Source organism: Hyperolius riggenbachi, chromosome 11 (assembly GCF_040937935.1).
Source record: "Hyperolius riggenbachi isolate aHypRig1 chromosome 11, aHypRig1.pri, whole genome shotgun sequence".
NCBI lineage: Eukaryota > Metazoa > Chordata > Amphibia > Anura > Hyperoliidae > Hyperolius > Hyperolius riggenbachi.
The window spans coordinates 24,300,459-24,315,358 of NC_090656.1; the positions used below are offsets into that span (position 1 = coordinate 24,300,459).

General features: G+C 44.7%; 1 long non-coding RNA gene across 1 annotated transcript in view; it reads left to right on the forward strand.

The window, feature by feature from the left end:
* LOC137538755 (uncharacterized) overlaps nt 1-14,900 on the forward strand; it is a 353,414-nt gene that overhangs the window by 190,876 nt on the left and 147,638 nt on the right. Inside the window, exon 2 of the long non-coding RNA XR_011024881.1 lies at nt 1,314-1,466. This is a non-coding gene — a long non-coding RNA (uncharacterized lncRNA). The remainder of the gene's footprint in view (nt 1-1,313; nt 1,467-14,900) is intronic.

Sequence of the window (14,900 nt, forward strand, 5' to 3'; positions counted from 1 at the left end):
TTACAACACACTGAGGTGTGCAAAGCAGGCCCGGTTCCATTGTGGAGATCAAAATCGATATTTGTATGGCGTGCTTCAGATATTTTTTTGGCCTAACACCGGTGATAAAATTAAGGCTGACTAGTTCAGCAATGATAGTAACCAAATGTAAACATCACAAGCAGAACTCAGAGGCTTTTGAGCAGCGCAGATTGCCTAAATTACAATGCTGTTATTGAAGAAAAGTTACCCTCAGATGTACTTGGCTAGTTTGCTGGCATGCTTTAATCCTTACTTGCTAGCAAGCTGCTCCTGTGTGGACAGATCAGAGACAAATCATTCCAGCCCCCAGCCGGTGTCTCACGACTCTACAAGCAAGGAGGGGGAAAAAAATACAAGCTCTAGTTTATTGGCTAATTTAAAAAAAAAGACAGAAAGCTTTCAGCTTGTAAGCCTTCTTTAGACTTTTCCTGCTGACTGACAATATTAGAACATACAATCAGAAGGAGGTAGAGAGATTTTTTTGAAAATATAAGTGCCATCTAGACACATTAATTACAATGGATCTTGCAAGGATTGTGGGGTATTTATGGCAAATAGATAAGACCCTTGGTTTACTTAAAGCCTGCATAGATGTAGGCTGACATGGAAAGTTCTTTACAGACCCTATCCTGTTCTCTGTACACTACTGGGGGGGGGCACATTGATTCTCAGAGGGGGCCAGTGACCCAGCGTGCACCAGTGTAGTGCCGCTCATGGTTAAAGGATGGAGAACACAGAGGCGCTTGTCCCAGACTTTGACCAATTGTTGTTTCTCCAAACTTGATTGCCTGATGAAGCGGGATATTGGCCTGTGAAACGCATTGCATACCTGGAGAGTCCCCAATAAATATTACGGTTATTTTATAATGGCTTATTGGCTGGTCTTTTTGTTCCAGAGGGAGGTGAGTCCACCTGCATCCCTCCTTTTAAGCAGATTTTAATTATTTTAGCCTTGTTGGCGCCTCTGTTACACTTGTTTTACTGTTAAAGGATGGAGAACATTTGTCTTCTAAATCTGGCAGATAAAGTATTTTTGAATACACTAATCATATATTTATTTATTTAACCCTCAGTGCACTATCCTAGCAGCAAGGTTACTGGGAGGTATTGGGGCTGCCTTTAGTACCAACTGTATGATGGACAGAAGACTACATTTCCCATGATCCCTGTCTATGACTGTTGAAGATTACTCCTTGCTGATAAGAATGACATTGCTGGTGGCTGAGGAACAGAATGCCAGTAATGAACATCACAATACAGGAAGGTTCTTATGTATAATTTCTTTTTTCCAGATTTCCCATTTAACTGACTGTTACGAAGAAGAGAATTGAGGAGCGACGAGTTCAGGCAGTACAACAGACAGCCTCTTGGATCTGGCAACAGCTGGGATTGGTTGAACGGTAACATGAGATAATGGAAAGGGTGGAGAAAGCTGCTTCGAACAGGTAAGACTCTTCCATTTGATCACATTAATGGTAGAGGGTCCGGTTATTGCATATTTCTGATGGTTCCCCATAAATGTAATACTATTCAAGTGTTAAGGTTTATCAACAAGCTGTTGAAGCTATACATGTCTGAAGATCAGTTATCCTAGTGTAATGGTGAAGGGCTCTGCCTCAGACACAGGAGACCAGGGTTTGAATGTCAGCTCTTCCTGTTCAGTAAGCTAGCACCTATTTAGTAAGGAGACCCTAGGCAAGACTCCCCAAGGACTGGTTCACACTCTGCGCTTTTTCAGCGCTTAGCTGATCACCGGGGATCAGGAAAGCACTGCTACTAATGTATCCCTATGGATATATTCCCACTGCATGCAGCGTCTTGGGGGTGATCTCGCTGTGATTCTCATTCTGTTGAATGGGAATCACAAGCGCAAATCGCGGAGAATAGCGAGATTTTGCTTGTGAATCGCGATCGCAGACCCGAACACGATTGCGGGCACGCGCCGAATGTAAACCAGCCCTATCACTGCTACTGCCTATAGAGCACCCCCTAGTGGCTGCAGCTCAAGCACTCTGAGGCTGTTAGGAGAAAAGCGCAATATAAATGTTATATTTGTCTAGTCTAAATGCCCCCTTTACCTCACCCTATTATCCCATGTACCACCCGCATACTCGTAGTAGTGGCCATCGAAATATTCATTCCTGATTACTTCAGGCGAAATTCCCCTGAACACACACTGCTTAGCTACTGTATCTGCTGTATGGAGAGAGAATGGGGACAGACAAGCTTGTGCAGGCCTGAGGCAAAAACTGCAATATCTAATGAGCAGCTGGCAGGCACTGGGGGGGGGGGGGGGGGAGGGGGGAGAGAGGGAGCATAGCTCCCAACTGTCCCTCTTTCGGAGGGACAGTCCCTCTTTGGGAGCCCTGTCCCTCTGTCCTCATTTGTCCCTCTTTCAGGACTTTGTCCCTCTTTCGATATAAATATATATATTTCTCTACTAAAAAATGTGTTTGATTGACTTTGAACTTTATTCCCATCCTTTAAATTGATATTTTACTACTTTTAAAATGTTAATATGAAGGAAAATGAGCCAGGATAGAAAGGACCAGTGTGGTTTGAATTATAAAACATATTTTTTTAATAAAATCTTTACGGTATGCGTGACTAGGGGTGTGACCGAGGCGTGGTTAGGGGTGTGGCAGGGGTGTGGCTTAAGTGTCCCTCTTTCTCATCTCAAAAAGTTGGGAGGCATGGGAGGGGGGACAAACTATAATTACAGGTAACGTTAGTGATGTATATCTATATGCCTTGTCCCTGATTACAGTCTGGTATCACCTTTTCAACCCACCTTTATCCTCTTGAGGACCAGCGGTTTATACCCCCCTAGTGACCAGGCCATTTTTTACAATTCAGCACTTCACAACTTTAACAGTTTATTGCTCGGCCATACAACTTGGCACCCAAATGAATTTTACCTCATTTTCTTCTCACAAATAGGGCTTTCTTTTGGTGGTCTCTGATTGCTGCTACGATCTTTAGCTTTTTTGTTGTTTTTCTATTTTAAAAAAAAACCTAAATTTTATTTTTAAAAAAATGCAGATAAGTTCATTGGTTTCCCTCTTACTTGACCCTAGACTAAGATGCACACATAAATAAACATCACAGCCTGCCAGCGCTAATCACCCGCTGGCAAGCTGATCGCTGCGTCCGTTTGTTTCACAATGACGGGAGCTCGCGCTCATCCCGTCTAATCTCGCTCCTCGTGAGATGACGCCATATGGAGTGACCGAGGAACAACAGAGCCACTTTGCGGCTGCCAATCTGTGTTAGGCGGTCAAAGGTTAAAGGGGCACTATGGCGAAAAATTTAAAACCAGTGCAAACATAGACAACCAACCAACTACCTACTGTAAGTGACAGCAACATAGGAGAAGAGTAATTTATGGCTCATTTTACTCTGGAAAAAAACGTACTTCTTGTTTGTTTATGTTCGCACATTTTCAATTTTACAATTTTTTGCAATAGTGCCCCTTTAAAGTCCTTTTTTTCTGTTTAACAGATAAGATATAATTTATCCCATGATCATGCATCTTACTCCCTGTTCACATGTTTTGTGCTATGTTGTATTACCTCTCTGTCTGTCACCCCTTGTTTACATTGTATGTATCCCTATTTATTGTCCAGCGCTGCGTAATATGTTGGCGCTTTATAGATACAATAAGTAATTATAATAATTTTGTGACTTTATACAACTAATAAGCCTGAGTTCACACTATGCCAGAGTGGCACCATACCTGTGTTGCACGCATGCGCTGCGCCAGGGTCCGTTGAAGAGTCCGCTATCAGTCTGCCACAGAAGCTTGCCTTCTGTCATATTGGGCAACTAAATTAGCCAGAGGGATGGATGGTGTTGCTTACCAAGAAAGGTTGGACAAACTGAGTTTATTTAACTTGGAAAAAAGATGGTGAAGAGGGGCCCTAATTAACATGTATACATACATCAAAGAGCAATACAAAAGCTTTGGCAGATGAGCTAGGCTTATACAAATGACAAGGGGACATGATCTGTGTATGGAGGAAAAGAGGTTTTGCCATCTATTTAAAGAGAGTCTGAAGCGAGAATAAATCTCGCTTCAGACCTCATAGTCAGCAGGGGCATGTGTGCCCCTGCTAAACCGCCGCTATCGCGCCGCTAAACGGGGGTCCCTTACCCCCCGAAATCCCCTCCGAGCAGCGCATCCCCTCTTCCGCATTGAGGCATGGCTAATGGCCGCAGCCCTGCCTCTTGCGCGTCTGTCGGCGCGTATCTCCGCCTCTCCCCCGCCCCTCTCAGTCTTCCTTCGCTGAGAGGGGCAGGGGAGAGGCGGCGATGCGCCGCTGATAGACGGCGCTGAGAGGCAGGGCTGCAGCCGTTAGCCCTGCCTCAACAGCAGCAAAATCTACGACCAAGTTAGTCGTTGATTTTGCAGAGGGGGGGGGGGGGGGATGGGGGGTCAGGGAGCCTCGTTTAGCAGCGGGATAGCGGCATTTTAGCCGGGGCACGCATGCCCCTGCTAAGTATGAGACAAGAGGCGAGATTTATTCTCGCTTCAGTGTCTCTTTAAGAAGAGATTCTTTACAGTAAGAGTTGTTAAAATGTGAACTATTTTACCGCAGGAAGTGTTATGACAAATTCTATATCTGCTTTGGATGTGGATACTTTTTTTGCATTGAAGGACACCCATGACAATACCAACTAGGTAATTACCAGCAGAGTTGATCCTGGGGTTGGGAAGAAATGTTTTCCCCTTTAAAGGTTAATTGGCTCAAATCCTGTAAGGTTTTTTTTTTAATCTTACCCTGGATCAGCTGGGGATATGTGAGGGTGCAGGGAAGACTTGATAGACAAATGTCTTTTTTTCAACCAAACTAGGTTACTATTAATGGCAATGCAATATGCTGCATGTGTACACTGCGATCTGACCTGGAAAAATCTGACCTGGCTCATAGAAAATCACTGCATTCCTTGTTCTGTCCGATTGGAGTCTGTAGGCCGGACTGTCATGCTTGCAGGGCAGAAGACACAAAGGCTTCAGTTCATTAAGACACATTCATTAAAAATACAAGGTCAGTAACGGGTGTGACAAATAGACCCTGCAAGGGATGCAGCCGCAGGGGGCCCAGAAGCCACAGTTTCTTTTCCTTGTCCTGTGAGACTGACAACTAAAGGCACGAAGACAAAAAGCTTTCTGCTCTCTGCACAATTGTTCTAATGACTGCATCTGCTCAGCCACTGATAAGGAATCATCACAGTGGTCGCCATAAGTATCCTATGGATGTGCGGTTCAGCCTTTAGAGAACCGTGCATGTGCAGGATGCTCATGTCCACCGGCATGATGGCGCGCATGCGCAACTCCACCCGACGTCGCCAGATTACCAGAGCTGCCAAAGGAACCACAGAAGGGCCCACGAGGATGACAGGTGACCTCACGGGCTGGAGGAAGCCCCAGTTAAGTACAGATTCCATTTTTTCCCATTGTTCGGAGTCCCTTTAAAAGACACCTGATGTGAAAATCAACTAATTAAATAAACAATTGTATCTATCCTCCTTCTCCTAAAAATGACTTTTTAAGATATTCCACAGTTTTGTTTTATATTTAAATCTTCTTTTCAAGTTTTTACTGTTTTATTGTTTTTGCTCAACGACACATTCATTGAAGTATGCCAGAGCTAAAATCTATGAATTATTGACCCTTTTTATCTCTTTCCTGCTCTCAGAAGCCATTTTCGGTCAGGAAAGTGTTTTATAGTTGTCATTTCTTATCAGTGAGGGTCACACTGTAGTCTGACCCAATCCTGACTCCGACAGGAACTGCCACTTACATACCTGATGTTTAACTCTTTCAGTCAGAGAAAGAAAAAAAAGGAACATAGCCTAGTTATTTGTGTGCTTGGCACTGTACATACTCATGTCTATCTCATCATGTCACCTCGGGTACCCTTTAAGTAACTGAAAATAGAAGAAATAATGTGATACAGAGAGCATTTTTTTATACTGACAAGTGTAAGTCCAACGTGCATAAAATTACCATAGAATTAGTATCAACTCAAAACCATAAGTATCTTATTAACCGTGTTTAATTGCTATTTAATAATATTGTGGAATAGGGGAAATATGTTTTTTATCATTAACCTGTTATTTTCCTGAATAGTTTTACACTGAAAATCCACATCAGCATCGCAAACACGATGTGACGCAATTGCGATTTTCACTATTTACACAGCGCACGTTTGCTGCCTGTTTCGTAAGGGACTGAGACGGCTATAAAAATAAATAAATTATTGAACGGTAGGAGAATACAGCATGCGGTGCTTCGGCGATTGTCGAAAAATTGATGTGCATTGGTGGAAAAAGGGTACCACAATTACCATCAGAAAATGCATTCAGAAACGCAGTGGGTGTAAAAAGTACCTTAATTAGTTTTCATCTTTCTCTGCTCTGTTTCCTCCTTTCTATAGCTTTACTGAATGGCTGTTTGTTTTCTTATCGACAGTTTCAGGAGGGAAAATACATATTGAATATCTTTGTGAATTGACAAGATGGTAATTGACCTCACTAGTCAGTGATTTTACTTTTCCATGCAGTAACAAGTTAAATGCGGATGGCCATGCGTGCGGAACGCGTGCGGACCGCAACGCGTACGATCGCACGCCATCCGCGTTTGTATGCGTTGCGCGGCTGATCCCATCACTGAAAAGTGAATGGGTCAGTCATGCGATTTGACAAAATCTGCGTGCAGCATGCGTTCCCGGACCGCACAGGTCCAGAACGCATGCAGTGTGAACATCAGACAGTGCACTCTATTCACTGTCTGATGTCGTGCGTGTCGGCCTCCTGCACGCGTTTCCAAAACGCGGCTGGAAACGCGTGCAGTCTGAACGGGCCTTAGTGAATTGACATTTCACAAAATGTTCAGTAAAATCAGCTGCTTTCTGCTTTAACACATGTAGTAATGGTTAGTGAATTCAATGAAGTGTCGTGCCTGACATGCATAACTAGAGCTCCCCTTAAAGGTCATCCGAGGTGAAAATGAACTGAGATTAATAATTTTTTTTTATAGCCTGAAGTTTTATTTTATATTTAGATCTACTTTTTAAGATTTTACTGTTGCATGATATCTGCTCAATGACACATGCATTGAAGTATGCCAGAGCTAAAAGCTATGAACTTTTGACCCTTTTTATCTTTTTCCTGCTCTCAGAAGCCATTTACTGCCAGGAAAGTATTTTATGGCTATAATTCCTTATCACTTAGGGTTACCTTATAGTCCGTGCCCAGTCCCGACCCAGACAGAAACTGTCACTTGCATACCTGATACCTGATGTTTAACACTTTCAGACAGAGAAGGAAAAAAGAAATACAGCATAGTTATTTGTGTGCTTGGCACTGTACATACCCATGTCTATCCCATCATGTCACATGTCACCTCTGGTGTGCTTTAACCACTTAGTGAGTGACATTCAGACATATTAAAACATCCTGCTGGAGCCTCTTAATGGCTCCAGGACGTTTTAAAACATCATGCACTGCTGCTGCTGTGTGCGCTCCCGTGTGCGCGTGCGCTCCCGTGCACATGAAAATAGTGAAAAAAACACCCAAAAAAATTAATAAATACACCCTTATTTCCAAATACTATTTTGTCACCATACTTTGTATTAGGGACATAATTAAAATCTTCTGATAACCGGGACAAATAGGCATAAAATGTGTGGGTTTTATGTACGGTAGCAGTGTTTATATTAAAAATATAGGGGATGAAATTGGAGAAATAGTGTATTTTTTCCTTGTTTTCCCCTTTAAAATGCATAGAAAATAAAGTAATTACTGAAAACAAATATCAACTCCAAAAAGCCCAACTGGTGGTGAAAAAAACAAGATATACTGTAGATCATTTCATTGTGATTAGTAGTGAAAAAGCTATTGGCAAATGAAAGGGATGAGCACTGAAAGGTGAAAATCGCTCTGTTAGGGTAAAAACCTCCTTGTGGTGAACTGGTTAAAGCACTCTTGTACCATACTTTTAAGACCTGTATAAAAAAAAAAAAAAACATACAAAAAACCCTCAGCATAACTTACCTACTCCAGGTTCCCTTTGCAGTCTCTTCCGCCCTATCGTGACAGTACCGCACATGCACGTTCTTCTACCTCTGAACCGCGCATGCGCAGTACTGTTACGCCGGCCGCCGTGATGACGCTGAGCAGCCGGCGCGATGACGCAAAGCGGGCGCCAAGGATTCAAAATCAGGAAGTGTCGGCCCGGGTGTCGCCGGCAACAGAGCCCCCAGCGGGACACGCAGAAAAGCAAGGCGGACGGAAGGGGAACTTGCAGCCTACGGTGGGCTGGAGGAAGCCCCAGGTAATCAAAGTTTTGATTTTAATTACTGCTAGGTGTCCCTTTAACTATAAATTTCCGTATTTAAATTTTTTTTTTTTTTAACATTCCCTCCCCCCGCCAGCCAATCAGTGCGACCGGCTGTCATAGGCTTCAGCGGATCACTTCTTTGCCGCCCACGGGGACAGCTGTGTCACACGGCTGTCCCCAGTACAGCGCTGCCGTAGATCGCAGCGCTGTACAGAGTAAATAGGTGGCGGAGCGGAGCTCTCCTGCAAATCCCCGCCCCAGGGCTTCACACCAATTGGCTTGGAGCGGTCCAGGGGCTGCCACCGGGTTCATGCCGATCTCCCGCCAAACCCCGCCCCAGGACTTCACGCCAATTGGCATGGAGCAGTCCTGGGGCTGCCGCTGTGTTCACGCCAATCGGCGTTTAGCGGTCAGCAAGAAGTTAATTATATGTACTATACAAACAATTCATTATATCATAATTTTTTTTTCCGTATCAGTGTCACTTTAATATCCAATGCTTAACGTGTACTTTTTATTTTTCTTTGTTGACGTCTCTTTCGGCCAGAGCATGTATATTATATGTATTTCTGTGATGCGCACATGAGACTCCACAGAACCTATCCTCGCTGCGCTTCCTGAATCTCGATTTATTGCCGCGTTGCGCAAGACAGGGAAAACGATTGTTCTTTTTCAAATCATATGCTGTTAAATTCTATTCAACTTTTTCTTTGAGAACTTTCCAGTGCAATTTTCTTATAATAATTTATGACCTCTTACCGAAAAAGTCAATACGCCGAGTCAAGTAAAATCCATAAAACTCTCTCGCAGGGAGCGCTAATGTTACACTCCCAGCCGGGCGATCTGTAGCCGTGGCGCGTTTGTCTGACCTGCTGTAACGGTCCTTGGCTCCCCCGGGGTCCCCGCTCTCTGATACGCCGGCCCTATCTCCCTATCAATCCTATCGATCACCTCCTGTCCGACTGCTGAGTGTGTCACTAAAAATGTTTGTTAAATCGCTGCAGGCGAGTCATGTGACACAACTGGCAGGACGCTGCGAGGAAGTACGGACACACTTAAAACGTCCATTTGAATAAAATCTGTCAAAAAGATGAAAGCATTGTGGGAAGTGCTTTTGTTTTTCAGTTCATGCTGCTGATGCTGAGTAGTCGACAGTGGAAAATCAGCTGTTAGCCATCCAGGGACACTCTCTTCCTTGATCTCCTGCTAAGTCAGGGGTGTTTCTAGCCTTTTTGTCACTCCAGGCAAGAGGTCCTGTGTCAATAATATAAACCATGTGCCGTGTAGGGTGGATGCATAATGCAGGGAAGAAGACAGAAGGAGGCAAGGGGGACAGAGGATCACAGAGGTACTGAAGGTGACAAAAGAGACAGAAGGAGGCACAGGGGGACAGAGGATCACAGAGGTACTGAAGGTGGCAAAAGAGATAGAAGGATGCACAGGGGGACAGAGGATCACAGAGGTACTGAAGGTGTCAAAAGAGACAGAAGGAAGAACAAGTGGACAGAAGGAGGTACAAACACCTGTAGGAGGCATGGTGTCATTCTGGGGTGGAGCTTAGTGCAGGAGGTGGGGCTTAATCAGGGATATGGTGCCCTTCAGGACCAGTGGCACTCCAGGCAGTGGCCTGTAATGCCTTTGCCTAAAAACTCTCCTGTGCTGCTAAGTCACCTGCAAGTACATTCCGATGGGATGGTCAATGCCTGTGTATTAGGTATATTGATGCAAATTTATACAGCAACTAAAACTTGCTGTATGAGAACTGAAAGGCCAAAAAGCTCTTCTGAGCTCCTTCCATCAGGTAGATGTTTTAGATCAATCCACAAACAGACTAAAAATTAGCTTTTTCCTATCTGCCATAAACTTGGTAAACTCTGAAATAATTGACACTGTGTACAAATTGTTTAAATATTTGAAATACCGGGCATGCTTGTATAATACCTCTATTTCTACCTTTGTTATTATGACTGTGTTCCTTATAAGCACCATGGGGAAGTCATGAAAAGTAATTTTGTTGTTACACGATGACAACAAAGTGCTTGAATCTTGAATGCAGAGTTATAAGCATCTCATTGACCATTACTACGTAGGACCCTGTGGGATCTGGGGGCTAGCATGTGTTGGGAGGAGGAGTATGCCTTATGTGCCACGCCTTAAAATCCAGGCTAAGCTTTTCGTTTTGGGAACAGGTGTAATCCATTTACCTGGCTTATTCCCATTAACCCACTAGGTGGTCTGATTCTTTCTGTGTTTTAGGGTCTAAATGCGGTGCAATTTTTTTTGCATGCTTTCAGACCCTAAAACCTGGAAAAATCACACCGCAGAGAGCACTCACCTCCCTGGGTTCCAGCGCTGCAGTTCTCCTTTCGTCCTCCGGGTGGCGCTGTAACCCTATAGTGAGATTGCCAGCTGTCGTCATGATGACAGACAGCGAACTTACCAGGGGGAAGCAGAGCCACGGAGGAGAGGAAAAAGAATGGCGGCATGGATGACGATGTATGCGAAATTAACCATGGCAGCGCCTATGTGCTTTTCCATTGATTCCATGCAAAATCGTATGCGAATTCGCATGAAAATTCGCATACCAAAACCGCATGCGAATTCCCTATTAAATACACTGGCCTCAATTCACAGAGCTTTATCAAACACTTTACCAAACGTTTGATAAACGTTTGATAAATTTCCTCATGGGTAAAATCTAATTTTGAATTCACTAAGGTGTTATATATTTATTGAACGTTTTATCGGTAAAAGCACTCGATAAATATAAAACACCTTAGTTAATTCAAAATTAGATTTTAGCCATGAGGTAATTTATCAAACGTTTGATAAAGCTCCGTGAATTGAGGCCACTGTATGCGAATCGCATAGCGGTATGCGAATTCTGATGGCTCTGGCGTGCAGATTTTTTCTGCACAGAAAAACGCAAAGGAATCCTGACTTGTACTGGCTATGCGAATTCGCATGCGGCAAATGCATTCGAAATCGCGATAGTGGAAACGGGCTAAAGCAGTGACTGGGAAGATGGATAAGTTAAGGTAAGGGTTAAGGTGTCCACTAATAGAAATGAGCTTTTGGAATTGAAGTTGCAATAATGTGGAAATTCTTTCTCCCCCCCCCCCCCCCCCCACCCACCCACTCACCCACCCACACACCAAGAAGAAAAAACAAAATGAAATTTAAAAAGCAGCTTGAAGTTTTGTATGTTGCTTTTGACATATTTTCAATAAAGTTTTTTTAGTTCAAATATAGAAAATAAATTAATTAAATGAGCACTGCAGGCATTGCCTGGAGTCATAAAAACTTCAAAGTCCATAACAATAGCTGAGGATCAGTTAGTGAATCCCTGAAGTCTACCCTTTAATACTGGCATAATTATGAAGATATTGTGCACAACGTAGATTGTAAGCTTGCCTATGGCAGATACCCCCCTCCTGCTCTCGGACCTCTCTCTGGGGGCTGGTTCAATACCCTATTACTGAGGTGAGGTCCTAAGTCATATCTGCTGATATCGCTCTGTCCCTACTGTTCACAAATAATCTCGCAGGACCAGCTATTTGAACCTTTCAGTGGTTACCCTTATTCTACAAGAAAAGTAACATTTTTAGATGGGATGGGTGGGGTGGTTTGGGGGGGGGGGGGTGTAGTGTTGGTGCGAAGAGGAAGAAAGAAAGTGGTAAGGATGGAGGAAAAGAGGAGAAACAGAGCAAGCATGGATGTACTGTGTGTGTTGGTGGTGTGTGCGTGTGCGTGTGGGGAGGGGGGCGGGGGGTTTGGGGAGAGTAAAAAGAGAGGGGCAGTTATGGGACAAGAAAGAATGGATGAAGGAGAAAAGATCAGGGGGGGGGGTGCTATGGGGGGTAAAAAGGTCAAAGTGAGAGAGAAGGAAGTGGTGGACCTGTAGAGGAGAGGGGGAAGGAAATATAGGGGAGGGGGAGAGCGAAACAGGTATGTTAGGCACAATGGACACCTGGTGAATTGGGCACTGCCATAGGCCACAATTCAGTTTGAAACTATGGCGGTGCAGACAGGGTAGTTTGCACACCAGAGACGGCAAAGTTTTGCTGAACTCTGGCTGGAGGTAGCAGAGGTTCCGCTGTAGTGAAAATTTTTGCAACTTTAAAATATTATGCAACCAGTTGAAATAATTCATAAAACTAAACCTATCAGAAAGTGCAACCTAAGCATCCATTTCCATGTATTTGTATCAGAAAATCAGGAACGGATCTAGACCAAGTTGCGCCTGGGGCAAGGTCAGGTTTTGGCGCCTAAACTGCCATTAATTTTGCCGCCTTTTTAAGAATTCAACTAACTGCGCCTGGGGCTAGAGACCCGCCTGACCCCCCCTAGATCCGTCCCTGCAGAAAATGCAACCCAACCTAACCCTATTCTCACACAGAACCCTCCTCTACTGGGCACTTAATAACCCCCCTCTAGAGGGAATAAAGAACCCCACTGTTGGGCAACTAATAACTCCCCCTGGAGGGAAGTAATACCCCCCACCTTGGTGGGCAACTAATAGCCCCCCCTGGAGGGAACTAAACACCGGCAGTTGCAAATAATGACAGCCGGGAAATGTGAAAGAAGGCGGGGCATGCACAGTTAAGCACAGTCCAATGAAGTTGCAAAATATTATAGGTTGCAATATTTTGCATTACACCGCGGCAATGAGTGCATGGCTATAGAGTTCTCCCGAACAGTCTGGCCGCAAACATCAGTGGTTCGAGTTTGCGTCGAAACGCAAACTTTATGGCGAGTTCGACCCGCCCCTATACTACATCATTGGGCTAAACTTTGACCCTCTACATCAGTCAACAGACACATGGCAGCCAATTAGGCTGCACTCCCTCCTGGAGGGCCCCCGCCTCCTTATATAAGGCAGCAGCATCGGCCATGATCTCACTCTGTGTTGCTGCAGTAGTGAGAGAAGGGAGAGGAACCTGCTGCAGAGATGGGGAAAGCTTTGTTAGGCTCTTGTAGCTTGCTCCTAGCTGATATTTGTTGTTGAAAAGCACCACAAAAAGCTCTTTTCAAAGCTAATGTTCTTGTGAAGTGTTTTCTTGTGTGTGTGTGTGTGTGTGTGTGTGTGTGTGTGTGTGTGTGTGTGTGTGTGTGTGTGTGTGTGTGTGTGTGTGTCACTGACACTGCATTATACAGCCCTGTGTGTCACAGCTGGCCCTTGCTAATTGCTATACTGTGCAAGGCCCAGCACATTCAGTGCCTACCTTTTCACTGCACCTGTGTAACAGCACGCAGTTTTATATACCAGTCACTGCATACCTGTTCACTGTACCTGTGTTTGTGACAGCTGCACATTTGTAATACCAGTCCGTGCATACCTTTCACTGCACCTGTGTGACCAACTGCACGCTGTCTTATATACCAGTCCGTGCATACCATTGAACTGCATCTGTGTGTGTGACAGCTGCACATTGTATTGTAATACCAGTCGCTGCATACCTTTCACTGCACCTGTGTGACTGCACGCTGTTTTATATACCAGTGCGTGTATACCTGTTAACTGCACCTGTGACAGCTGCACATTGTATTGTAATACCAGTCACTGCATACCTTTTACTGCAGCTGTATGAAAGCACATTGTTCTACCAGCAGTCACTGCATACCTTTTCACTGAACCTGTGTGACTGCACATTGTATTAGTCAAGTCAGTGCATACCTTTCACTTCATCCCCCCCAATATGGACAAGAGGCAGAGCCAGAGGCAGGCCACCCAGCAGGTCTGTTCGAGGTCGCGCTGTCGTGATTTTGTGCGGCCCTCGACCAAAGTACAGTGTTCAGAAGAAGGCACGTGCCATCAACCCCCAATATTGTCAGAACGTAGTTGACTATCTAACACAGAACACCTCATCTTCCTCAGCTTTCCGCACAGAAGCGTGACATATCTTCCTCCTCCTGCTCTGATTCTGGCAACCCACTTAACACTCCTTCGGCAGCCATCACCAAAGTGCCATCATCCCAGGGCTCAGCGGGTGGAAATGTTTTTGTGTGTCTGCCTCAGATGAGAGCAATGCCATCTGTACTCTCTGCCACCAAAAATTGAGCCGTGGAATTCACTGCCATGTATCCCCTTTTCTTTTTTCTCTCTGCTTCATACACAATAGGGGAATGGTAGCTGAGTGAGTTTTGCGCCCCCTCCTACACTGCGCCCTGAGGCTGGAGCCTCTCTTGCCTCTGCCTCGGCCTGGCCCTGCGTGGAAAGACCAAGACCCACGTAGGGACAACTTCCTTATGAAGGCACATGATTACAAAGCACAAACTGCAATGGGATGACCACCTGAGGAAAAGCAGCACACAAAAGAAAAGCCACACACTGCAGTGTAAGATACCATCACACAATTATTTGTCAAAAAAGGCAATACCCAAACTGTACTGTGATGTTGAAAGGCAAGTGGTGTCATCTCTGGCACACAGCGTTGGGTCAAGGGTCCATCTGACCATGGATGCCTGGTTTGCAAAGCACGGTCAGGCCTGCCCGAAGACTAAGTCAGTCCCCACATACAGCATCTCTGCCTGC